At 44.1% G+C, this 27,407-nt stretch overlaps 1 long non-coding RNA gene across 1 annotated transcript in view; it reads left to right on the top strand.

Annotated features, from left to right (window-relative positions):
* Positions 1 to 27,407, top strand: part of LOC146347221 (uncharacterized) — a 380,000-nt gene that overhangs the window by 178,339 nt on the left and 174,254 nt on the right. The window contains exons 3-4 of the long non-coding RNA XR_014790201.1: positions 7,727 to 7,830; positions 12,158 to 12,275. This is a non-coding gene — a long non-coding RNA (uncharacterized LOC146347221). The remainder of the gene's footprint in view (positions 1 to 7,726; positions 7,831 to 12,157; positions 12,276 to 27,407) is intronic.

Genomic DNA, 27,407 nt, shown 5'->3' with positions numbered 1-27,407 from the left:
AAAGGACATTACAGGAGTCATGCTGTGAGTTAACTGTAAACTAAATTGTGTTCAAATCATCAGCCTAGGGGAATGGTCCCCTGCTGTGCTTTCTCCTTTCTCTGTTTTCCAATAAGATTTACAGTTTTGTCAAAGAAAAACACTGAAATTGTTCCACTAATTGTAAAGAGGCAATGCTTAAAACACTAAAATACTTGAGCTGTTTTTCTTATGTTTTAACAGTAGTCTAGACATTTTGGTTTGGTTTAATAGCCAGGCATTAGTTTTGGTCTCCACTGACCCTGCCTCCCCTGAATTTTCTGCATGTGCGGGGTGGTTTGTTTGTTGGCGTTTTTGTTTCGTTGCATTGCTATACTAGCTTTAGAGAAAGCCGGAAGCAGTATGAGATTCTATTGCCATATATGGCCAGCTCTGCCCTTTCCATGAATTCTTTGGCATTTGGTGTACAGAGAACATGTGGACATCTCACTTCCTGTGGAGCATTTCGGCAAGACTGGCCGTGTGCCGACTGTGGCCTTGTGAATAGCTCCAGTATTGGAGAGTCTTGAGTGTGGAGAGATCTTGTGTCTTTCAGAACCAGATGACACATGATGTGGTCGATCCATGATCACATCTTTTGATGGCCTTTTTTTAAAGCTTAAGTACAACGATGGGGTGGGATGGAAATTTGTTTGGAGACTATGGAGCTGCGGGAGGAGGTGTTTAAGCCACCCCCCAGTGCTGTTTTCCCAGTTGAAATCATACCCTAAAACTTTAAATCTTGCTGGAGAAAAAAGAAACAGGGACCTATATTGTGCGTGTCATATATCCCCGGTGGGGAGGGGGACAATTCTGAGGCAATCTATCACTTCACATGCAGTTTGGACTATAGACCCACATTCATTCTTGGAGAGAGCAATCCTATGGGGATTGATAGTCACCTCTGAACCTGGGGGTGACTGCCTATCCACTTCACGGCGGGAGAAGTGGTGAGGAGCGCATCTCCTCTGTGCTCCCACCGCCCTGCTTTTGTGGCTAGACAGCCAATTTCGGCTGTCTAGCCATGGGACCTTGGAGCAGGGAGGCTGGACGACACATAGGAAGTGTTATACAACCACTTCCGACCTCCCTGCCCCGTCCTGATCCACGCTGCCTACGAGGCGGTGCGAGAGAGGGTGCAGATCAGTTCTCCGAGAGCTGACCAATCCTGTGGCCATCTAGCCACTGACTAGCGGCCATAGGATTGTGCCCTTAATCTTGCTATATAAGGCTTCAGAATTAATTAGGGAATTCCTGTTCAATATGATACCTTATGCATGTGTTACTTATTGTACTTTAATTTTTTTTAATAGGCATGTTTTGTAGGCTTCTATAGCTCATGCAGTATACAGTGTCTCCTGTTTCTAAAAAATCTTTGGTACTGTTTTGGAACTATACTGAAAATGTAACGCATGTGTTCACTGCACCACATTTCAGGAGGGGGAAAATACTTTCCCCCTTTTATTTAATGTTTGTCTGCCTTCTGTGGAGTCCCCTGCTGATTAAAGGGTCAGGATGTGTCCCCATACTTGTATCTCTCTTGTGAGGGTTTCTTTCCAGACCCCTTGTAATACAGAGAAACTGGCAATGAGTGACCTTCTGCATCGCTCGTTCCTTCTTCTGGGCATTAGACTTGATGTTATACATCTTGGCATGTGAAGATTTAGAGCATGGCCCTTGACCCCATCACCAGAGTAGTGGCTCCGGCTGCCAAAGACGTAGGGGCAGAGTAAAGCGAAAATGGCAGCCCAGGCTCTCCTGTGTGGATTACAGTAGCTGAGGTGTTTCTGCTTCCCTTATTCACTTAGCTGGTGAGAAGCATATTGATGCAGGCTTGAGAGTAAAGCAGTGTTAAACTTGTTTAATATGTATGTAAGAGTGTTTTGAATGGGGAGAGGTAGACCAAAAAAAGGGGAATTCCATATGGTGTGCGTTATATCTGTGCCTAATAATGCGGTCAAGCAAACTCAGCCCAGATGCTGGTGTTTATTTATCAGATGCTAATTAACATGAATTTGTTCTACCGCTCTGTCTGTGTGTCTGTCTGTGTCTCTGGGGTGTGTGTGTGTGTGAGAGAGAGAGAGAGAGAGAGAGAGTAGAGAGAGAGAGAGAGAGAGAGAGAGAAATGCACATAGGGGTAAGTTAATTCTTTTGGACTAAAGCTATAGACAAAGTCTTTTGGAGTAATTGAAAATAGGAGTTGACATGTCAAAAAAACACTCACTTCAATTAACAACAGTGATTTTTCAACATTAACACTGAATGACTTGGGGAGAAAGATAACCTGGTTTGACATGCTAAGAAAACATTTTATACAGCTTTGTGATGGCATTGAGGATTTAGTGACTCAATTTATATTAAGAAAGTTAAGAAAGGAAATAAATATTTTGGGTGACTTTGAACACCTCTGCTGCTTACTTATAGTCAGTCAAATATTTCAGAGGTCTGTTGGAAAAAAGCACAATGGGAAGACCAGTAATTTGAGCGGTTATTGAGCTACTGCTATTTTGCTGTGTTGTTGTACTTGGATAGTAGAATTTGGCTGAACAGTTTTTTGAGCTTCTGGTGTTACCAGCATTTGAAGCATATATTTGTGGCCTTAAGGTTTCTAACTTGCTCATTTTAAAATGAAAGTTAAGGTATTTATGAAGCTCATTTTTTTATCAACAGTGTGGTGTAGTGGTTAGAGTGTTGGACTGAGGCTTGGGAGGTCTCTACTTGGCAATGAAGCTTAACCTACCTGACAGGGTTGTTGTGAGGATAAAATGGAGAGGAGAACTATGTAAACACCCTGGGTTCCTTGCAAAAAAAAAAAAAAGCCAGTATATAAATGTAGTGATGAATAAAAACAAAAACAGTATATTCTATGGTTTTCTGTACTCCCTTAGAATTGCAGCATACACGAAGTCTTGCTAAGAGCGATCTGGTGCAATTACTTCAGAATTGCTGAATGTGATTCTGCATTCCCACCCCTGCCAGCAGAGGGTCTGCTGCATTCTCCACCAGCTGGAGCTGCTGAATACTTTTCAAGGGTAGCTCCATGCAGAGCACACTATAGTACGCGATCCTTGGTATTATAAAGGCACAGATCTCTATTCTCCAGGGATGCTGATAACTCTCTGTTTTGCAGGAACAGTTTCTGTTTATTAATGAAGTGAGGTTGGTGAAATGCATTCCTGGAAGTACCTGTCACCTAAGCTTCCAAAAGCAGTCCTTGAGCCAGAAGGATGTTAAACAGCATACCTGGTCCTTTAGGACAGTTTAAGACATGTCTTAAAATTCAAGATGGGATGGTGGTGGACTGGTAGCCAGTGGGCTGAATGTTGCCTGCAGGACCTCTCTGACCAGCCTGTAGGCCCCGGTCCTCAGCTCTGCCCTCCTGCAGTAGTTAAGCGTTTTTTTAAAAAAAGCTTCCTTTGGCGCCAAATTGCTACACTTGGGGGACATGGAAGGGGGGAGGTTGCAGCTAGGGAGGGAAGGGTTAACTCTCCCCTGCCTGTGCACCGCCACCTCCCCCTTAAAAATGGTGCCCCACCCATGCAGTAGTTAGGCTTTCCTCAAGCCTAATTGCTGCTGGGGTGGGTGGGGGACTTTTCTGTATATGTGTGTATGAATGGGAGTATGGGTATCTATGAGAGAGTGTGGGGTGACCATGCCCATGGCTGGCATGTGATCCCCCAAAGGTTAGCCACGAGCGAGACTTTAGGAGGATGAACGCCCCATTAATCATAGGGGTTAACTGGCACCATATTTGTTTATTATGTATTTCAAGCATTTCTAGACTACTCTGCACCCACAAAAGTGGGTTCCAGGGTGGTGTGCAGACATAAAATAAACATCAGCAATGGAATAAAATACAGTAAATATCAAGCCATAAAACTGAAGGAGATCAAACAACAGCACAACTAAAAACCATGTAAACAAACATTTGTTGTTGTTGTTCAGTCCTTCAGTCGTGTCCGACTCTTCGTGACCCCATAGACCATAGCACGCCAGGCCTTCCTGTCCTGCGCACTCTCCCGGAGTGTGCTCAGGTTCATATTCATTGCATCGGTGATGCTATCTAGCCATCTCATCCTCTGCCGTCCCCTTCTCCTTTTGCCTTCAGTCTTTCCCAGCATCAGGGTCTTTTCCAGAGAGGTTTCTCTTCGCATTAGGTGGCCAAAATATTTGAGCTTCAGCTTCAGTATCTGTCCTTCCAATGAGCACTCAGGGTTGATTTCCTTTAGGATGGACTGATTTGACCTCCTTGCAGTCCAGGGGACTCGTAAGAGTCTTCTCCAGCACCACAGTTCGAAAGCATCAATTCTTCGGCGCTCAGCCTTCCTTATAGTCCAGCTCTCACAGCCATACATTACTACTGGGAAAACCATAGCTTTGATTAGACGGACCTTTGTCGGCAAGGTGATGTCTCTGCTTCTTACTACGCTGTCTAGGTTTGCCATAGCTTTCCTCCCAAGGAGCAAGCGTCTTTTAATTTCATGGCTACAGTCACCGTCTGTGGTGATCTTGGAGCCCAAGAAAGTAAAATCTGTCACTGCTTCCATTTCTTCCCCTTCTATATGCCAGGAAGTGATGGGGCCAGATGCCATGATCTTCGTTTTTTTCATGTTCAGTTTCAAACCAGCTTTTGCACTCTCCTCTTTCACCCTCAACAAGAGGTTCTTTAGATCCTCTTCACTTTCTGCCATTAGGGTGGTATCGTCTGCATATCGGAGGTTGTTGATAATTCTCCCGGCAATCTTAATTCCGACCTCTGATTCATCCAACCCTGCATTTCTCATGATGTACTCTGCATATAAGTTAAATAAGCAGGGTGACAATATGCAGCCTTGTCGTACTCCTTTCCCAATTTTGAACCACTCGGTTGTTCCATGTCCGGTTCTTACTGTTGCTTCTTGACCCTCGTACAGGTTTCTCAGGAGACAGGTAAGGTGGTCTGGTACTCCCATCACTTTAAGAATTTGCCACAGTTTGTTGTGATCCACACAATCAAAGGCTTTAGCGTAGTCAATGAAGCAGGAATAGACATTTTTCTGGAATTCTCTTGCTTTCTCCATGATGCAGCGAATGTTGGCGATTTGATCTCTAGTTCCTCTGCCTCTTCGAAACCCAGCTTGTACTTCCGGTAGTTCTTGGTTCGCATACTGCTGAAGCCTAGCTTGTAGGATTTTGAGCATCACCTTGCTGGCATGTGAAATGAGCGCAATTGTGCGGTAGTTTGAACACTCTTTGGCGTTGCCCTTCTTTGGAAATGGAATGTAAACTGACCTTTTCCAGTCTTGCGGCCATTGCTGAGTGTTCCAAATTTGTTGGCATTTTGAATGCAGCACTTTAACAGCATCATCTTTTAGGATTTTAAATAGCTTAGCTGGAATACTGTCATCTCCGCTAGCTTTGTTGTTACTAATGCTTCCTAAGGCACACTTGACTTCACTCTCGAGGATGTCCGGCTCAAGTTCAGTGACCGCACTATCATGGCTATCAAGGACATTACTATCATGGCTATCAAGGACATTAAGATCTTTCCTGTATAGTTCTTCTGTGTATTCTTTCCACCTCTTCTTAATCTCATTTGCTTCTGTGAGGTCCCTGCCTTGTTTGTCCTTTATCATGCCTGTCTTTGCACAGAATGTTCCCTTGAGATCTCCAATTTTCTTGAAGAGATCTCTAGTCTTTCCCATTCTGTTGTTTTCCTCGATTTCCTTGCATTGTTCATTTAAGAAGGCCTTCTTGTCTCTCCTTGCTATTCTCTGGAACTCTGCATTCAGTTGGATATATCTTCCCCTTTCTCCCTTGCTTTTCTCTTCCCTTCTTTCCTCAGCTACTTGTAAAGCCTCATCAGACAGCCACTTGGCTTCCTTGCATTTCTTTTTCTTTGGAAAACAAACATTAAGCTGGGCAAATAAAAGCATTTGAACCTGGTGCCTAAGAGAACAGAGCATAGGTGCCGTATTACAAGATATCTCATCAGCAGTTACGTCTTGTCTGGATTCAGTTTCAGTTTATAATCCACTCAGCCATGATTTCAAGGTCCTGGTTGAGGACAAAGACTACTGTTAGTTGAGTATAAAAACATGTAATGTCTTCAGCATTCTGATGACACCTCTGGATAATCTCTCCCGTGTCATTATATAAATGTTAATTAGCACTGCTGGTTTAATGTGTACAATTTTCCACTAGCATAATAGTTCAGCACTACCTTCTTTGTTCAGTTGCATGCAATTAAATAGGCTAGCAGAACTGCTTGTATGCTTCAGGTGCAACGGTGGGCAATGCCACAGACACCTACACAGGTTGTCGTAACACGATTCCAGCATGGGGAATCGCTGAACTGCATATAACCTAGTTATTTACATAAACCACGAACTGCTGGACTGTTAACAATAGTGACCTTGTCTGTAGCCTTCCACTCTTGCAATTTGTGCAGGATGGAAATTTCTCGACCACAGTGGGAACAAATTTAAGGTTGGGCTTCCAGTACTGTTGCCTAATTTAGGGTCTCACTTCCACTTTGGATAAGTTGTCTAAATTACTCGTTTGTACATATGTCCTCTTACTTTCCTAGCCCGTGTTTCCTTTTCTAGCACTCTTAAAACTGAAGCTCACCACTTCCCAACCTCTTAGCTTTGGGCAAAAGCCACAACATTGCCTTGCAGTCAGTCCAAGGGAAAGGTTCTGACATTGATAGATTTACTTCTTCTGGTTTTATTCAGATAAACCTTGACTTGCTCAAACAATGAGAATATAAGAAGAAAACAGACCCTTATCCTTTTATGTAGCATTTAGTGGGCATTTTTTTTAACTTTAGAAAAATTCCATGCAACTTTCATGGACTTTCTAGCTGTAGATTGTCATTGCCTTGTATGGTACAAAGGGCTAAGTAAAATCCTATGATCTCTGTGGAAATATTTATGGGATTCTGATAGTCCACTTGGAAGTCACTGAAATGAATGGGGGTTGCTTCCAACTTTTAAATTTTAACTAATATAAGGGTGAAAAACATCTATCTGTCTTGTCTGTTTTTCTGTCTTATCTCCCCCCCACCCCCACGTTCCAAAGAGCTTTCCAGATTTTTATGATTCAATAAGACATTTAGAAATTTGCCTTAGGGTAGTATCCTATTATGCCCATGCACTTGCAGGACCCACCACTTGTGCAGTGGGGCTTTTGCAGTTCTAAAAATAACCCCAAACGAGCAGCAGTGCTCATTTCAGAAACAGGGCAGGTCAGCAGAGTCCGCAGAAGGGAGCTCCACTTGACTCTCCCGATCCAGAAATAAGCATTTCTGCTAGTTTCCGAGGTTATTTTTAGAACAGCAAAAGCACTGCTGTGCCAGCAATGTGTCCTGAGAGCACAATGGAACCAGTGCATGCAGGGCGGCCCCGTTAGATACTGCCCTTAGAGCTGAACCCCCCCCCCCACACACACAATTCAAATTCATCAGGAGCAAGATCAAAGTTTTAACCACCCATTTACCAAATGTCTATGATTTTTTTTAAAGACCTGCCTATAACCATGCCCATTGAAAACTGCTTCTTGCATTATAGTTTCAGCAGGTACATATTAAAGATTTATCATGTACTTGTATGATGTACTTGTATGAAGTAGATACATGCATTTATGTTCCTGTGTTTGGGGACAGGCCACAAGTAGAACATATACTTTGAATATAGAATGTCTCTGATTCAGTCCTTGACATCTGCAGGTAAAGGGTCTCAGATAGCAGGACTGGAAGAAACTTTTGCCTGGAGAGCTACTACCAGTCAACAGTAGTGGGCAAGGTGGACCAATGGTCTGTCTCAATATAAGGCAAGTACAGATATTCATCATTTATTTATTATTATTTATTAATTAAATTTCTTAATCACCCATCTGACTGGTCACCCGGCCACTCTGAGTGATGTACAACAATAAAGACAGTTTTAAAACAATAAAATTCAACATTAAAACATCATATTTCTAAAAATACCCTAGCCCACCCCAAACGCCTGCCTGAACAACCATGTTTTTAATGCATGGCGGAAGCTCATTAAAGAGGCGGCATGGCAGAGTTCCGTAGGGAGGGAGTTCCACAGAGTGGGGGCCACCACAGAGAAGGCTCTCTCCCTCATCCTCACCAGCCTAGCTGTCCTGGCTGATGGGACAGAGAGAAGGCCATCCGAGGCTGATCTTGTTAAGCGGCCTGTCTGGTGTTGCTGGAGGCGCTCCTTAAGATAGGCTGAGCTGGAACCATGTAGGGTTTTAAAGGTCAAAACCAACACCTTGAATTTGGCCCAGAAAACAACTGGTAACCAGTGCAACTCCTTCAGCACTTGAGTGATCACGCCGGTGGCTGCCTTTAATCAGGCGAGCTGCTGCATTCTGTACAAGCTGTAGTTTCCAAACCATCTTCAAAGGTAACCCCACGTAGAATGCATTACAGTAGTCTAGATGAGAGGAGACCAGGGCATGTACTACCGATGGGAGCAGATGGTCAGGAAGGTAGGGGCACAGCCGCCATATCAGACGGAGTTGGTGTAGTGCTGTCCGGCTCACAGCTGACACCTGAGCCTCCATGGACAGCTGGGAGTCTAAAATGACCCCCAGGCTGCAGACCTGGTCTTTCAAGGGTAGCCATGCCCCATTCAACACCAGGTCAACATCCCCCAGCCTCCTCTTGTCTCCCACCAAAAGTACCTTGGTCTTGTCAAGGTTCAGCTTCAGCTTATTCCTTCCGATACAGCCACTCACTGTCTCCAGACATTTGGACAGGGATTCTACAGCCAACCTTGGTGAAGATTTGAACAAGAGGTAGAGCTGTGTGTCATCCATATATTGATGACACCACACCCCAAACCTCCTGATGATAGCCCCAGCGGCTTCACATAGATGTTAAATAGCATTGGGGAGAGGATGGAACACTGTGGCACCCCATAAGCGAGCGGCCATGGGTCTGAAACCTCCTCTCCCAGTGCTACCCTCTGGTACCTGCTGGAGAGGAAGGACTGGAACCACCTAATATGGTGTCTCCAATGCCCAGCCCCTCCAGGCGGTCCAGGAGGATACTGTGGTCAACGGTATCAAAAGCAGCTGAGAGGTCGAGGAGAACAAGGAAAGGTATTTGCCCCTATCCGAAGCCCTCCTCATATCATCCATGAAGGCGACCAAAGCTGTTTCTGTCCCATGCCCAGGCCTGAAGCCCGACTGAAATGGATCTAGATAATCGGCTTCTTCCAAGTGTGCCTTCAACTACATCGCCACCACCTGCTCAATCACCTTGCCCCAAAATGGCAGATTCGAAACTGGGTGAAAGTTGTTCAGGACTTGGGGATCCAAGGAGAGCTTCTTTAAGAACTGTCTCATCACTGCCTCCTTGAGGGCTGGTGGCATCACTCCCTCCTCAAGGGAGGCGTGCACCACCGCCCTGATCCCCTCACCCAATCTCTCTCTGCAGCTCATAATGAGCCAAGGTGGGCAAGGATCAAGTAAGCAGGTGGTCGGCCTTACAGATGAAAATACCTTGTCCACTTCATCAGAAGGAACAAGCTGGAACCGAACCCACAAAAGCAGTTTGCCACAGGCCACCTCTCGCTCGCTAACTGTATCCACAGCGCACAGAATAACACTCCCTATTCAATCAGTTTTATCCACAAAGTGCCTTGCCAAGTCCTCACGGGAGGCCTTAGAATGCTCCAGCAGTTCCAGAGCAACTGGACCGACCAGGCTGCAGACCACTTGGAACAGGACAGCACTCTGTGGATGCGATAGAGGCAGCATAATATTCCTTTTTTGCTGCCTTCACCACCACATGATAGGCTGAAGGTACAGCTCTAGCCCGTGTCTGATCATCTTTGGAGCGAGACTTCAGTCACCGGCGCTCTAGCCGTCTCACCTCCTGTTTCAGAGCTTGTAACTGCAGATTGAACCATGGTGCAGTCTGAGCCCTGTTCAGGGGGAGAGGGCGTTTCGGAGCCACCCAATCTAATGCCCCAGTGATTGCGGCATTCCACCCACCCACCAGGGTCTCAACCGAGTGGCCGTTTTCATGCTCCAAAGAATCCCCAAGCGTGTTCAGGAATCAATTTGGATCCATAAAACATCTGGGGTGGACCATTTTAATGGGTCCTCCACCCCTGCAGAGGGGTTGTGGAACCGAGAAGTCCAACGTCACCATGACATGGTGATCTGACCATGACAAGGGCATGGTGGATATACCCCCAACTTCCAGATCACTCCCTGCTTCTCCAGAAACAAACACAAGGTCTAGCGCATGACTGGCTACATGGGTGGGCCCAGTTGGAATAGGGTACAGCTCCCAAGAAACCATGGTCTCCATGAAGTCCCGAGGTACCCCTGTGAGGACGGCCTCTGAATGTACATTGAAGTCCCCCAACACCAATAAGTTAGGGGACTGTACACGCACATCAGAGACCACCTCGGCCGGGGAGTCAGTCGTGCAGTGGGGTGGGTGGTACACGAGCAGAATCCCCAGACTGCCCTTCGGGCCCAACCTCTAGTACATGCACTCAGCAAACTTGGTCTCCTGGAGAGGGGGTCTGGTGAAGACCAAGGACTCCCGGTAGATTACGGCCACTCCCCCTTCCCGATCCCCAGCCCTTGGCTGCTGTGTGTATGAAAATCCGGCTGGACACATGGCCGCAAGAGTTGGAGCAGCGGCCTCAGCCAGCCAGGTCTCCGTAATACATGCCAGGTCTGCACTCTCATTCCGGATCATGTCATAGATGAGGGATGTTTTCTGGGTAACAGACCTAGCATTGCAGAGCAGCAGATGAAGGCCAGAAGGTGGAGTCATGCCTCCCCCAGCCATCCTTTGGCTCTGGACAGGGCCAGAGCAGGGGACAGATATTACACATCTCTCCCTTGTTCCCCTTACCTGGCATGGCCTGCCCCTAGCGCTCCGCCAGCGTCTGCCACCCAGCCTCTGTATAGTCTGCCCCCCAACACTCCCTCCACTGCCTCCGTCAGGTGGACAGATGCCCCCCTGCTCCTGCCTATCAGGGAGGCTACCCACCCCTAAAAATACAACAGAATCCCCTCAAAACCCACTCCCCACCAACAATTAAACAAAAATCTTGCTGAAAGGAGCCTGCGCCAATCCCCACGTGTTTTCACAGTGAAACCTTTGTGGTATGAGCTGCATGCTTTACAGAGTGCAAGTGAGTACACAACAAATCTCTAGTATGTACCTGTTAAATGTGCCACCTGTGAAGCGGCCCTGAGACTATTTGAAATAATTGGATTTATGTTTGCAGTAATGGAACAAGTTAATACGTTTACCACTGAGTGTGTGTTCTTGATTTTAATCTGCTTCGTTCTGGATTTGTGCTTTAAGGTGAAGCTAAATATGAAGTTCTTCCTTTATATTGCTTTTGCTCCTCTGACAGTTGGACTGTCGTCATTTGAAGTGAGAAGGGAATTTGCTATCTATCTTGCTCTAGATTTTCATATTAACTTTTAGTTAATGCAGGACTATAGAAACTCATGATGGACACTTGTACAGGAAGATATGAAGAGTACGTTGTCACTACTGCTTATTGCATCTTTGAAAGAAATAAAGATACGTGCTTTTAAAAGCCCTTATCTATGTGATCCAATGTAGCACTAAAAATGAGACCCTAAAAGTGTACATTTATCCTGATCTCCTGAAACTTTATAGGCTCACAAACCTGATTACAGCAGGGCCTGTAAAAATATTTGTATCTTTGTCTGAACAATTCACAGTCGCTGTTACATAAAACATTGTATAAGAATATTTGGGCAAGACAGAAAGCATCTCCTACTCATCAGATTCCCTCCAGTTCCCCTATCTATCCTCCCACCCCCACCATCCCTAAAAAACCATACTCACATTATTCATGTTTGTGCTCTAAGTGGTAAAAGCCTAACCCCCTTTCCCAGATTTCATTCTATTTCTCTGCACTGTCATTTCACCTAAGCATAATGCATTCTTCTGCGGGCCATACTACCAGACACCCAAGCTTCATTAACAGTGCAGTCCTATGCATCTTACTCAGAAGTAAGTCCCATTGTGTTTAATGAGGTTTGCTCTCTTGTAAGCAAAAACACACACACACACACACTTTTTCTGTTGACTATAAAATGACTCAAGACTTTTCTATTGCATTCTGTCTTTCAGGTGTGACTCATGTCAGTACAGTGAATGATGATTTATGTTCAAGACAGTCAGTAATTAAGGGATTTACATGTGGAACTGTGAGCTGAAGTTCCTTCCTGTTGCAGGACAGATACCTGAGGTAAGTGAGTTATGGGATCCCATATAATACCACAAGTCTTCCGTTAGGAGACCTGCAGTTAAAAACAGAGGGAGACTACCTACATGTTTTTCGATTGGAATAGAAACCCACTGTGAATATTGTAGATACACCCTTTAATTAAAAGTGCCAAACTTCCTACTTCTCTCTTCCTGTTTAGTAATCTTGAGGGTTACCATAAGAAGCAGTAAAGAGGTTTCCATACATCACACCAACTTTTTAGCTAACAAATCTAATTACTGGATTTTTCGATGACTTTTTTGTCAAGTATTCATACTGGCTGACAGCTATTTCTTTCTAGAAGAAACTGTTAAGTAAAGCCTTAATCATCAAACAGCCTTCCCTAACCTGGTTCCTTCTAGATGTGTTGACTACAATTCCCATTATCCCCAGCCAGCATGGTCAATGGGAGTTGTAGTCTAGCACATGTGGAGGGCACCAGGTTGGAGAAGCCTGTCAAAGAAGATAGAGTATAGACTACGCATTTATCTAGGACCAAAAGGGGTGGATTTTTCCTGAATTGCCAGATATATTCAAATCATGTCATAGAGTGGCTCTTCATACTGTTCACGTCTTCCTTTTTTCCCCATCTGCTCCATCAACATGATTTTGTTGTAGCTTAGTATTAGGGGTGCTTCCAAATCTCCCTCTGTCCCTAACTTTCCCCCTGGATTTAGCTGTTTTGATTTACACTGTCCTAATAATGGAGTGTCACTCATACATTTGCTTTCTACCACTCTTATGGCTTGAATTTCTGGAATGTATAAAGACCATAGCAATTGAAGTACTCATGTGGCTTGATTATTTAGAACATAAACAAAACACAAAAACATCAGTCCTTTACCATGATCCTTGAAATCTTATGAGATTCTGTGCAGGTGTTTTTTTAATGAACTTTTTACCACTTTTTTTTTTAAAATAAAGCATTGCTATGTAGACTAGTGCTTGTGTGCATATGTGACCCCCTTTAACAAAAATAGATGATTAAAAAACATAAACTCTCAAATAGAATTTACAGGTAGATACTCCCTTGTTTTCTTTTTCTCTCTGCTTCTGGCTGTCTCCTCAGTACTTCCAACTCCTTTTCCTGCTGTCTTACTGCCCTCGGTTGGAGGGTGTAACTTTCTCTAAACTCTGAGGGCTGTATCAAAAAATTCAGGAGATGTTCTCCTGCCTGAAGAGCTCTCATGTCATTAGCTCCAATGGAAGCCTCACGCCTTAGGCTATTAGCTTAATAAAGGAATAGCCAGCCAGCATTCAATAGTGGTCTGAATCCAGAGTTGTGGGTATGGAATGGGGCTGCAGGAAGTGGACTTCCACTCCCTTTCCTTCCTATGGCAGTCCTGAAGGCACCTCGGCCTGATTTTTGTGGACCTCCCCACTCCCCCTCAGCACTCTACATCACACCCAACCCTCTGTGTAGCATTTTCAAGGGGTGGGGTGGAGAGGAAGGGGTTGGGAAGTCTGCTTCTGGCAGCCCTTTGCACATGTGTAACTCTGGATCCAAACCAGTACTATGATTTGCTTGGGTGCACATCAGATGAGCATTTTGATGTGCATTGGAATGGAAGAATCTAGATGAGATGGAGCAGTTTCAATGTCCATCATCAGTTGTGAGTATTGTTCCTCTGGAGTGGTGGTGGTGGTGACTGGGGGGAAGACAGGAATTCATGCGAGTGAATGGTTGCAGCAAGAGGGAAATGCATATGTGCCATTTTAGGAATTATATAGAGAATGTCTGTAATTAAATCTTGCAGAGAGGGGAAGCAGAATGTAGGGCAGAGCCAACCTATGAATGAATAACAACACAGAGTGGTGAAAATCCAGCCAGCTCTGCTTGGTACCCATCTTCCACATCTATCAGACTGAGCAGCAGTAAACACAGCACACATTTGAACATTTAGATTAACGTTATTGCATGCAGATGAGTTTGGGACTGGCAGTTAGCTCTGTTACCTTGGTGGCTGGATTGCTTTAGTGCATGGCACAAAGGATAAAGGCAGGAAAGCATATGGAAGAAGTCAAGCCTGAAGCCAAGGGGTAGCCTGTTGTGGGTCTAAAGCAAGAAGGAAAAGTGCAGCTGATGAAATTTCCACTTACATGGAGCTCCTAAAGGTGCACTCCTCCCCCTAGGCTTTGTAACCCAAGCTATGTAAATTATATTCAAGCTAAAATGATTGAATAAAACCAAAATTTAAATATATTGGACTACTGTTGTTTAGGCTTTTGCTGTTTTGCATTGATTAATGATGATCCTCTACTCTACCCAAAGAACCATGATCAAATCCCTGATTATGGACATAGAAGGTTTTGGAAACTTGGGAAAAGGGTGGGTGCAGTTACAGCAGTAGCTAAAAAAAAGTATTTTTGAAGTGGGAGAGGGTGATTTTTTAGACTAGTTTTTTTGAAAAATCATAAGGCAATAGCTAACATGGCAGGAAACAGAAAGCTTTAGAAAAGCTGTGGGACTAGTGAAGGGTGTTATGCCGTACCTTGGTAGTCGATGCATCATGGAGAATAGGAAGTGAAAGTGCACCAAAATTGTTTAATATTGGAAAACGGCTTTAAATCGTATTTGCACAAGATTATTTATTCTTTATGGAATTTGCATTTTTAGATAATACCAAGATCATTTTTAGGAGTCAATATGATTTGCATGTGGCTTGGATGATACTATAATTGCCTAATTTTAATTTCTTTACTGAGATTTAAATTCTCCATGTCTCCCCGCTGCCCCCTAAAACACACATGATGCTAATTCCACTGAGTCTGTGGAGATGTTGACCTAGCATCGTATGAGCAATCTGATGAAGTGATAAGTATTTCACACCCAGGCATTTCATCCCTGATGGTGTACATGCTGAAAATCCCTTTCATACTCAAGTAAATGAATAAAAAAGAAGCCCTTTTCACATCTGGAAGACCTTGTGAAACTTTGGACCATTATGCCTATATGACCTCATATGATATTATATTGGTGTAATGTCTACCATTGTTCAAAATGCAAAGCAGACGGTGTTGGAAATAATACTAATCCATAGGAGGAAGATTCTAACAGTTGCGGTTCATAATGTCCATTTTCAAAGCCAAATTGTTCTTGCGGTTGATGTTCGTGTGTATATGTTTGTATCTAAGATGGTAGATTTTTGGTAAAATGATATGGTCCAGTTGCAGTATGCAGTATGTGGCTACTGCTGTAAACAGCAACTGTGCATCTAGCCCCTGCTGCCCCTCCGTATGCACGGTTGCTGTTTTTGGCAGGTGCAGCACATTTACTTTCTCATATAGTTTGACCCTTGAGTACTTTTCTTCACCTTGTTGTTGTTTATTCGGTCAGTCGTTTCCGACTCTTCGTGACTTCATGGACCAACTCACGCCAGAGCTTCCTGTCAGCCGTTGCCACCCCCAGCTCCCCCAAGGTCGAGTCCGTCACCTCCAGAATATCCTCCATCCACCTTGCCCTTGGTCGGCCCCTCTTCCTTTTGCCTTCCACTTTCCCTAGCATCAGCATCTTTTCCAGGGTATCCTGTCTTCTCATTATGTGGCCAAAGTACTTCAGTTTTGCCTTTCATATCATTCCCTCAAGTGAGCAGTCTGGCTTTATTTCCTGGAGTATGGACTGGTTTGATCTTCTTGCAGTCCAAGGCATTCTCAGAATTTTCCTCCAGCACCACAGTTCAAAAGCATCTATCTTCCTTCGCTCAGCCTTCCTATGATCCAGCTCTCTCAGCCATAGGTTACTAAGGGGAATACCATTGCTTTAACTATGCAGACCTTTGTTGTCAGTGTGATGTCTCTGCTCTTCACTATTTTATCAAGATTTGTCATTGCTCTCCTCCCAAGAAGTAAAAGTCTTCTGATTTCCTGGCTGCAGTCAGCATCTGCAGTAATCTTTGCGCCTAGAAAGACAAAGTCTGTTACTGCCTCCATGTTTTCTCCCTCTATTTGCCAGTTCTCAATCAAGCTGATTGCCATAATCTTGTTTTTTTTGAGGTTTAACTGCAACCCAGCTTTTGCACTTTCTTCTTTCACCTTCGTCATAGGTTCCTCAGCTCCTCCTCGCTTCCAGCCATCAAAGTGGTATCATCTGCATATCTGAGATTGTTAATGTTTCTTCCAGCGATTTTAACTCCAGCCTTGGCTTCATCAAGCCCAGCACATCGCATGATGTGTTCTGCATACAGGTTGAATAGGTAGGGTGAGAGTATACAACCCTGCTGTACTCCTTTCCCAATCTTAAACCAGTCCGTTGTTCCGTGGTCTGCTCTTACCGTTGCTACTTGGTCGTTATACAGATTACTCAGGAGGCAGACAAGATGACTTCCTGCTGAGGTTTAGACTCCTGGCGGCCTTTCCCCTCTGCAAGGGTGGGGGGCCTATTAAAATGGTCCGCCCCCGGAGATTAATGGATTCCGATGGATTCCAGAGGGCTCTGGGGGATTTTCCTGCTGGTATGGCTGGTGCTCCTGTCGAAGCCCAGGTCACTCTGTCGAATGCAAAGATGACTTGGGCGGTTGACACGATCGCGCCCAAGCGCCCTCTCCCTCTGAGCAGAGCCCGGCCAGCTCCTTGGTATACACTTGAGCTGAGGGCAATGAAGCAAGAGGGGAGACGGCTAGTACGCAGGAGGAGGAAAACTCGTGCTGAGTCTGACCGAACACAGGTAAGAGCCCACTATCGAGCCTACTCTGTGGCGGTGAGGGTGGCAAAGAGACAGTTCTTTTCCACCAGCATGGCATCTTCTCAGTGTTGTCCAGCGGAGCTTTTCTGAGTGGTTCGCGGCCTGTTACATTCTGGGCCAGGGAGAGAGACGGTGGAACCCTCGGTAGCACGCTGTGACGAGTTTGCACGGCACTTTGAGGATAAAGTCGCTCAGATTCGTCATGAATTGGACACCACCATTAATGCAGTTCCATTGGTAGAGGCGTTCAGAGCACCATCTGGTCCAGTTTTATTGGATGAGTTTCAGTTACTGAGGCCTGAGGATGCGGACAAGGTGCTTGGCCAAGTCCGATCGACCACTTGTGTGCTTGACCCTTGCCCTTCATGGCTTATTAAATCAAACAAGGAGGGGTTGTCCGGCTGGGTCCAGGAGGTTGTAAATTCCTCCTTGAGAGAGGGAGTGGTGCCTGCTGCTTTAAAAGAGGCAGTAATTAGACCACTCCTGAAAAAGCCTAACCTGGACCCAGAGGATGTTAACAATTATAGGCCAGTGGCCAACATCCCCTTCCTGGGCAAGGTGCTTGAGCGGGTGGTTGTAGGACAGCTCCAGGCACTGTTGAATGAAACGGATTATCTAGATCCATTTCAATCGGGCTTCAGGCCTGGTTTTGGAACGGAAACTGCCTTGGTCGCCCTGTGGGATGACCTCTGCCGGGAGAGGGACAGGGGGAGTGCGACCCTGTTGATTCTCCTGGACCTCTCAGCGGCTTTCGATACCATCGACCATGGTATCCTTCTGGATAGGTTGTCTGGGTTGGGAGTAGGAGGCACTGCACTACAGTGGTTCCGCTCCTACTTGGATGGCCGATTCCAGAAGGTGGTGCTGGGGGATTACTGCTCTGTGCCATGGCAATTGTGCCATGGGGTTCCATAGGGCTCTATTTTATCCCCCATGCTGTTTAACATCTACATGAAACCGCTGGGGGAGGTTATCCGGAGGTATGGGCTGAGGTGCCATCAATATGCAGATGACACCCAGCTCTACCTCTCTTTCTCATCAAAACCAGGTGAGGCAGTGGCTGTTCTGAATCAGTGCCTGGGCACGGTAATGGACTGGATGAGGGCTAATAAACTGAAACTCAATCCAGACAAGACGGAGGTACTGTTAGTGGGTGGTTCGTCTGCCCGGCTAGGTGATATTCAACCTGTTCTGGAGGGGGTTGCTCTCCCCCTAAAGGATCAGGTTCGTAGTTTGGGGGTGCTCTTGGATCCAGAACTGTCACTTGAGGCACAGGTGAACTCAGTGGCACAGAGCACTTTTTGTCAGCTTAGGCTAGTATACCAACTACGCCCTTATCTGGACAGAGATAGCCTTGCTACAGTTATCCATGCTCTGATAACTTCTCGTCTGGATTACTGCAATGCGTTATACGTGGGGCTGCCTTTGAAAACAGTCCGGAAACTTCAGCTGGTCCAAAATAGGGCAGCAAGATTGTTAACAGGGACTGGCCTGCGAGCTCATATTATGCCAGTACTTTTCCAGCTGCACTGGCTGCCAGTCCATTTCCGGGCCCGATTCAAAGTGCTGGTGTTAACATTCAAAGCCCTTAACGGCTTGGGGCCAGGTTACCTGAAGGATCGCCTCCTCCCATATGTGCCTGCCTGGACCTTAAGATCATCATCAGCGGCCCTTCTCCGTGAGCCCCTGCCAAAGGAAGTGAGGCGGGTGGCTACTAGGAGGAGGGCTTTTTCTGTTGTGGCAGCCCGGCTCTGGAATGAGCTCCCTAGTGAGGTTTGCCTGGCGCCTACATTGTATTCCTTTCGGTGCCAGGTGAAGACCTTTTTATTTTCCCAGGCATTTTAGCATTTTAGCTTTCTAAATTTTTATCTTTGCTGTTTTAAATCTGTATTTTAAACTCCTGCACTGCTGCTAGGTTTTATTGTGGTTGTATTGTTATATTGTGGTTTTAATGTTCTGTATATTTTAAATTGTTTTATTGTGTGTTGTTTGGATTTAATTTTTGTGAACCGCCCAGAGAGCTTCAGCTATTGGGCGGTATAGAAATGAAATAAATAAATAAATAAATGACTTGGTATCCCCATAACACCAAGAACTTGTCACAGTTTGTTATGATCCACACAGTCAAAGGCTTTAGAATAGTCAATAAAACAGAAATAGATGTTTTTCTGAAACTCCCTGGCTTTCTCCATTATCCAGCAGATATTGGCAATTTGGTCTCTAGTTCCTCTGCATTTTCTAAACCCAGCTTGTACATCTGGCAATTCTCGTTCCATGAATTGCTGGGGTCTGCCTTGCAAGATCTTGAGCATTACCTTACTGGCATGTGAAATAAGTGCCACTGTTCGATAGTTTGAACATTCTTTGGTGCTTCCCTTTTTTGGTATGGGAATACAGGTTAATTTTTTCCAATCTGTTGGCCATTCTTGTGTTTTCCAAATTTGCTGGCATATGGCATGCATCACCTTGATAGCATCATCTTGCAAGATTTTAAACAGTTCAGCTGGGATACCGTCATCTCCTGCTGCCTTGTTATTAGCAATGCTTCTTAAGGCCCATTCAACCTCACTCTTCAGGATGTCTGGCTCTAGCTCACTGACCACACCGTCAAATCTATCCCCGATATTATTATCCTTCCTATACAGATCTTCCGTATAGTCTTGCCACCTTTTCTTGATCTCTTCTGCTTCTGTTAGGTCCTTGCCATCTTTGTTTTTGATCATACCCATTTTTGCCTGGAATTTACCTCCGATGTTTCTAATTTTCTGGAAGAGGTCTCTTGTCCTTCCTATTCTATTATCTTCTTCCGCTTCCGCGCATTGCTTGTTTAAAAATAATTCCTTATCTCTTCTGGCTAACCTCTGGAATTTTGCATTTAATTGGGCATATCTCCCCCGATCACTGTTGCCTTTTGCTTTCCTTCTTTCTTGGGCTGCTTCCAGTGTCTCAGCAGACAGCCATCTTGCCTTCTTGGTTTTCTTTTTCTTTGGGATGTTTTTTGTTGCTGCCTCCTGAACAATGTTGCGAACTTCTATCCATAGTTCTTCCGGGACCCTATCTACTAAATCTAGTCCCTTAAATCTATTCTTCACCTCCACTGCATATTCATGAGGAATATTCGTGAGCTCCTATCTAACTGATCTGAGGGTCTTCCCTATTTAGTCTGATTCTAAATTGTGCAATAAGAAGTTCATGATCTGAACTACAATCAGCTCCAGGTCTTGTTTTTACCAACTGCATAGATGTCCACTACCTATGGCTACAAAGGATGTAGTCAATCTGATTTCGGTGTCGACCATCTGGTGAAGTCCATGTATAAAGTCGTCTCTTAGGTTGTTGGAAGAGAGTGTTTGTTATGCACAGTGAGTTGTCTTGGCAAAATTCTATCAGCTTATGTCCTGCTTCATTTTGTTCTCCCAGACCATGCTTGCCTGTATACTGGTGAATATATTCTCCTGAACAGATATTGCAAAAGCCTTCTCAAACATGCAGTGGTTCTTTCATAACTTAACACTTTTTATTCACATCTGCATCTGTTTGTCTCACTCAAGACCTTTCATTCTCCTTTGTAAAAACAGAGGAAGGCCAGGAGTACTGAGGGCAAGCACACAGCTTTCCCCATTCCCCTTATTGCATAGTTGTGTAGGAAGGAACACAGCCTTTTTGCTGGAAGTGATTTTGTCATGTGCTCCATAAATGTTACTGAAAGCTTTGCCAGAATTTACCATTAACTACTGCACTATTTTTATACAAACATGGAATTTTGCATGCTAAAATAATTCAAGGGGGAATAAATCTTCAGCTCAAAAGACTTTAAAACACCTCTGCTTTATTTAACAGAAGTTTTTGAAAATTTTGCAAGGAAAGAACTTCCTAGTACCAGCAAGCTCTTTCCTTGTAAAATTTTTCAAAGGGTTCTGTTAAATAGGAGCAGTGAGGCACTCTGATTCTCCAAAGTCGTAACAGAAGATACACAATTTTAAAGCCTCATGCCTCATCAAGTGCAATGCCTGAAGCATGGGTAATTAACATACACATGCAGTGACAGGAATACATGTGTGATTTTCTTATTGGAAATTAAGACATTCTGATTTGGTAACCTGGCTGACACTTGGCTCAAACCTAGTATGTGCAGTCAGCATAATGTAGCTCATAAAGTCTGAGAGATGTGTGTGATTCACCAAGATTGCTCTCCAAACAGTTTTTTTTCCTAACCCTCTTGAATTATTTTTACCAAGTTGCCTGGATTGCACCATTACCATGCACACATCTCTTTTTAAAAAAGAGATGAATGTAGTGTTCAACTTAATGTGGTGGGTCAGAACATTGCACAGCTGGGAACTGGCTGTTTCTCTTCTGTTAATTGTGTTTTTAAAACACCCTACATTAGAGCAGTCAAATTACACAACTTAGGTTTACAGTGCTAGAAATATGCATGAACAGACATCATACATTAATTGTAGTATATATGTTGATGGCCATGTTCTTGTCGCCCCTTACCTACATGCCAGCTGGCCATCATGCCACCTGGTTCATGCTTTTCTCTCTCTTGACCACCAGTTTGAGCCACAATGGCATTTTTCTGGTCTCACCAGAGTGAGCAATAACACAATTCCTGTGAGAGTTTATTTTACTAGAGAGGCCAATTCAGGAGTACGATGGGCAAGAAGACTCCTCCCATGAACTTGAAAGACAAACCATTTTTCTGGCATGGGGGGGGAAGCACAGCTGTCAGTGATATTTTTTGATATTTCGCTATCCAAATAACATTCCTTTAAAAATCCATTGGATTCAGGTCATACAATCATTGAAACATTTACAGAAACAAAGAAAAGATACAGAGTAAGTACATAAGGTTTATTTAAAGCAATGCTGTATTGCTCTATAGAATTCGTAAGTATCTTCAAAATTATAATGTGCATAAAAATTGCTTCCCTGGTTCATTGCTAGAATGAAAGAACTGCAACTGCTTGCATATTGTTGCAGACTACATAATTCCTGATTTTCTGGAAAGAAAAAAGAAAAGAAGAATGAAACCTAATTCCTTGGATACTCAGCCAAAGTAGCCCAGGTCCTGTGACTCAAATTACCTGCCCTCTTCTGCCCTTTGCCAGCCTTTTCCCCCAGATGTTTCTGTTCTGATTTAGATGTTGTGTGGGAAAATTTTAGGCAGGTCACAAAATAGGTTTGAGAGAAAAGACTCTTAAAAATGGTTTTCAAAACAATAGCAGAGTCCTCCCAAAATAGAAAAGTTGAAATTTTGAAAATGAGTAGTTTTGAAAACAGGTCACTACTCTCTTCCTTTTGAGTCACTAAATTCAGTTGTTTGGATGCTCTCATTGCTTCTAAAAAATAATGCCCAGTTTCCAGCTTCCATTATGGTATGGTGTGCTATGTTAGGATGGCTGAGGATGGTATCCTGCCCTGTAAAACTTGTATTTAACATTCTGGACCAGATTGCGATGAGATACATGTACCCAATACATTAGGGATTGCTGCAATTTTATCAGATAGGAATGGTCAAGAGGTTTTTGTGCCAGTAATTTTAGATCTTTATTTAGTTGTACTTCGTGACATATGTGATCCTGAGAAAAATTAACACTGGCAGTATTATTCTTGGAGAAAGGCCAATCTGCATGTTCTAGCTACCACACAGAGAGGCGGCCTCAAATCACTCCAGCCTGTGGTTATCGTCACATGGTTAGCCACTGGGGTGGAGCTGCTCACCATGCAGAATGCGTGCAGTTTTCACCACATCCCTGCAGACCTTACAGAGGACCTAGCAGTCATTTGCAATCTTATCATGGGCTGCTGATTTTCAGTAGAGTCCAACCATGTGGTAAGGCAAACTTTACTAGTTTCCTGACATTGTTGGAAAATATGGGGTAGCCAGGAATGTGGAAATTCTCTCTTTACAGTGTGGCTGAATGCTACACATGAGTTCCTTCTGTTGTTCAATGTGTGTGCTTACTGGTGGCTGCCAGGTGATAAATGACCATCTGTATCCATGGCCTGTTTTGAGGATTATAGTGATGTGGTAACAAATGCCTGATGTGATAAACAACTCCACATGAACAGCTTGGTATGTGATAACCGCCACCATATGAAGCAGTGTGAAACGACTTCCATGTGACTTCTGTAATGTATAGACCAGCCCTGAGAGGCCTGTGATAAGCTTTAAAACATCTTGTGCTTCCAAGACTATGATGTGTTGGTGGCACTGTACTTGTATACTTGTCCCTGTTTCCTGTCATTCTGCCTATGACCTCTGATAAGTAGCTGATAATGGCATCATTTTGAATGTTGCCAGCATTTTCTCCTCTTCCCTCTTTCCAAATGCAATATACTTTCTTTTTCCAAGATGGTAGTGGGAGAATTTTGGCTTGCTGTGCTTGCCCTGTGATATGTCTGCGGGGTGTTTTTGTTTTTTTTTTTTTACGAGTGAGACATTGTTCTCGTTTTTACATCCCTCAAAGGAAGTGTCTGTTGACACAGTCTGCACTTCAGTCATCTTTATTATACAACACCCTGGGAAGCCTTCAGGGCAATCTGATGGCCCTAAAAGCAGCTTTCTGCACACAAGGAGAGACAAGCCTAACCAGACTCCAGCAGTTCATATTTCTTAATTTGCAGAGATCTGTGTAATGTCGGGCCCCATAGAAGACTAAGGCGGCTTATTTGGTGTTGTCTGTGAGGTGCGGGAGGAAGGCCTCCCAGCTGTGGTTTTACCTGCTAGGCTGTTAGTAGTAATACTCTCTTTTTAAGAGTGAGCAGTGAAGCAGAACAGCCTGCTTTCATGTTCCAGGCATAATGACTCTGGAACCTTGGCTAAGTAGTGCTTTCTTCTTAGGACCAGCGGGGAGGGGTGGTGGGGAGCAACATATCGACCACACGTGAAAATGTTAGGATAGGTCTTCAGGCAGTTTATGGGTACAGTTGAAGTGGCAAGGAGGCCTGTGACCTTATGCAGTATAATAGTCTTAATTAACCATGTCTGGTGGCTGGCAGGCTGGACAGACACAGAAGGAAAGTATGCCAGCACGTCAGTAGCCATTCAGGCAAGACTTTGAGCAGGACTCAGCTGAGCTTCAGGTAAGGTGAGGCAAGACAGAGCTTCAGGCAAGGTAAGGTCTTCAGGTGAGATGAGGCAAAACAAAACAGAGCCTCAAGCAGGCTGAGTTGAGGGGAGGGGAGGTAAGTCTTCAGACAAGGTGAAGAATGACTGAGCGTCAGGCAAGGCAGGGTTGCAGGAGTCTGTAGAGCAACTATTCTGGCTGACATATTGTTTAGACTGGGGAGCCAAACCTTGAGGCATCAGTTGTATAAGGCCAGCAAGGCCCCTGTTGGCTCCCCATGTCACCTGAACTTCTAGCCATATCAGGGTGGAGCTGTGGTGCAGCAAAATTAAGGCTGGCGACTCATCCTGCTAGGAGCTGTCCCAGTGGCACAGAGAAAGAGAAGATGAGCAGGGGGCCATGCCCCTGCTGCTAGATTTCCCAGTTTGAACTCACCGGTCTAACTGTGCCTTACTCCTGATTCAGGACCTAGGAGAAAGATGCAGCTTGCTAACTCTACCCTAAGGAATGGAACCACCTCTGTTGGCTATGGATCTTGAACAGATTGAGGGAGAAGATACTTCCACAGGTGTATTTTTGTACACTTGATGTATATCAAGCCAGACTATCTTACTCAGTGGATAAATACAAAATAAATTTGGAAAGTCTTCAAGGTTCCTGCAATCCTCCTGATAATTAAGGGTCAAGGAGTAAGTACTACCCATTTTCATTATAGTTGAAGTGATACAAAGGTTCATGTAATTATAGTCTTTTAGCTACATTAGTGTTATTTGTTCAATCTGGGGTGCTTCCAGACCTGGGGTGCTTCCAGACAAGGCTTTTATCACACCATCACCTTGCCTCATTCATGGAATTTTAGAGGGGTGAGGGGCAGATGTTTTTGTCTTCCACTAATAACCCTCCTGTGTTCTCCCACCACTTCCATCTTTTCTCTTACCACAAATCCATTAAAGAAGAAAAGACAGAGAATAGCTGCACAGTGCCTTCTGATGGTTAGCATTAAGACCCCTCCTTCTAGAAGTATCGATGTATTGCCAAAATAGTTTTGGCAGGACATTTGGGCTTTGTGGCTCATTTAAAGTCCACTGGCACTTTAGGGGCATGTTGTTTTACCAAAGCTATTTGCTAATTTTTGGAATAGGGTCAATTAAAGCGTTGATCTTGCTTTTTATGTCCCATTTTAAGAAGAGATCTCTAGGAGAGGTAGGACCAATTCACAGAATTATATTGTATTTGGTAAAGTTAACTTGTCCTGGAATTACTTTTTCTGAATGGTTGAACTGGTTTTGTGAGTGCTATGATATGTAGAAACATTGTGACTCACCATGTACTGGTTCACCACCTTTCTGGAAAAAATGGCAACCTGGAACACTGAAACACTAATTCAACCTACTCAAATCCTCAGATGGAAAAATAGTATCGGTACCAGTTTAGATATTATATCTGCCATATAGGCACCACTGAAAAACAATTCCATCTGGTATACAAGCTGTAATGTTTGTAAACAATTTACTCCGTAATTGGGACTGGTTCTGATTTCCTTTACACATTATTTGCTGGTAAAAATAATGGCCTACATTTCTGTTCATGGACGATGACTTAGCTTGCTTACTTAAAAGTAAGTGCACTTGAAATCAGTAGAATGTCCTTCCAAATACACCTGTTTAGAATTACAGTGTCAGGGAGTAATAGAATTGGACAGGATTGTAAAACTGATGAGCAGTAGCATTAAATCAGGCATTGTTCTTTTCCAGATGTCTAGCTGTCCTGGTACTTACTCCAACTACATTAAGCTCATTCACACTGACTCATCCTACAGGCTTCCAACAGTGTGTGTTTTGTAATAGGAGGAGACAGCTATAAACCTGGCTTTGCCAAGATGGCTACTGTCCCAACTCTAAGATTTAGGTAGGCTTAAGATTTTGTTTCTGTAAAAAGACTGTTTTGCCACTATTATGTGCAAACTGGCTCATTGTATGGACAGATGATGAAACAATGAGTTGGTTTGCACATAATAGTGGCAAATCGTGGGTTAATTAACAGACGATTTACCACAGTGTGTGCCAGGTGTGTGCCATGACCATATTAAATATTCAGCCTCTGATAAAGCTGATCAGGGGTTGCTACTTGACATTCAAACCTGGACACTAATCTTCATTTAGTAGTTAGGTTAACTGTGGGTTGTTCAACTCATGATTATACTATAGTGTCTGGCTTCAGATGTCATGTAGCCTGATCGGGGGCTGAATATTCAAAAAAGGCTGCAGAATGCACTTAGAATGAGCTATGGCAAATCAAGGGTTAATTGATTATTTGTTGGTGTAGAAAATCTCTGTGGGGATTTTCTGCTTTTTCATTTATTTACCTTCATGCTAATAGTTTGGGCTGAAACAACCCTTGCATAAACCTAGAACAGGCTGGTTACATGAGGGTTATTTAACCCTTGCACAATCCCTTGCCCAGGTTTGGATGACACAACAGGCTGGAGCTTGAATATTCAAAATCGCCGCTCACAGCCACCCATGCTACAGCCCACTGATGCCTGATAATCGTCTTCCAAAGCAGCTACTTTATTCCCAACTTAAGAATGGAAAACGGAATATTGGTGGACGGCAAAAGGGATTTAAAGATGTTCTCAAAGCTAATCTAAAAAAATGTAACATAAGCATTGAGAATTGGGAAGCTCTAACCCATGAGCGTTCCAACTGGAGGTCAGCCTATATTAAAGGCACTATGGACTTTGAAGAAGCACGAGTACGGGGCGAAAGGGAGAAACGAGCTCAGCGGAAGGCACGTCAAGCAAACCCTCACCGTGACCGCCTTCCACCTGGAAACCCATGTTCTCACTGTGGGAGGCTGTGTGGCCTTCACAGCCACCTGCAGACCCACTGCTAAGACTCTACCCCTGGAAGACAATCTTACTCGGTCACGCGTGATCGCCATGATGATGATGATGGCTTAAATAAGCCATGGTGGCTTATTTGATCATGTGAACTGGCCCAGTGTATGTTCCCTGCACATTTTTGTTAAGGTTACCAAAACTGTTTAGCCAACTTTAATGGCTATGCATCAATCTGCTGCATCAGTTTGATTAATGGAGCTCATTTCTGCAGTTAATTCTTTAATTGCTCTTCATTTACTGGAGAGATGGGACAGGATGTAATTTTGATTGAACTCTCCAGACAGCTGCTTCATTCACCTTGTAAATTCACTTCTTGTTGTGATACAGTATACATATCTGTACCTATCTGCTCTTCTGAACCTTCTCCGAACAGGCATATCCTACAACCATGTAATTCTTCTTCATGGTCTCTGCATCACACATATGGGCTCTGTGCCTGCATAGAGCCTCGACTT

Source organism: Heloderma suspectum, chromosome 4, assembly GCF_057233095.1.
Source record: "Heloderma suspectum isolate Gila_16-S chromosome 4, 16-S_ref, whole genome shotgun sequence".
In the NCBI taxonomy this organism is placed as follows: Eukaryota; Metazoa; Chordata; class Lepidosauria; order Squamata; family Helodermatidae; genus Heloderma; species Heloderma suspectum.
Note: the sequence above shows the minus strand (reverse complement) of the source record. Positions and strands in the feature narration are given on the sequence as shown.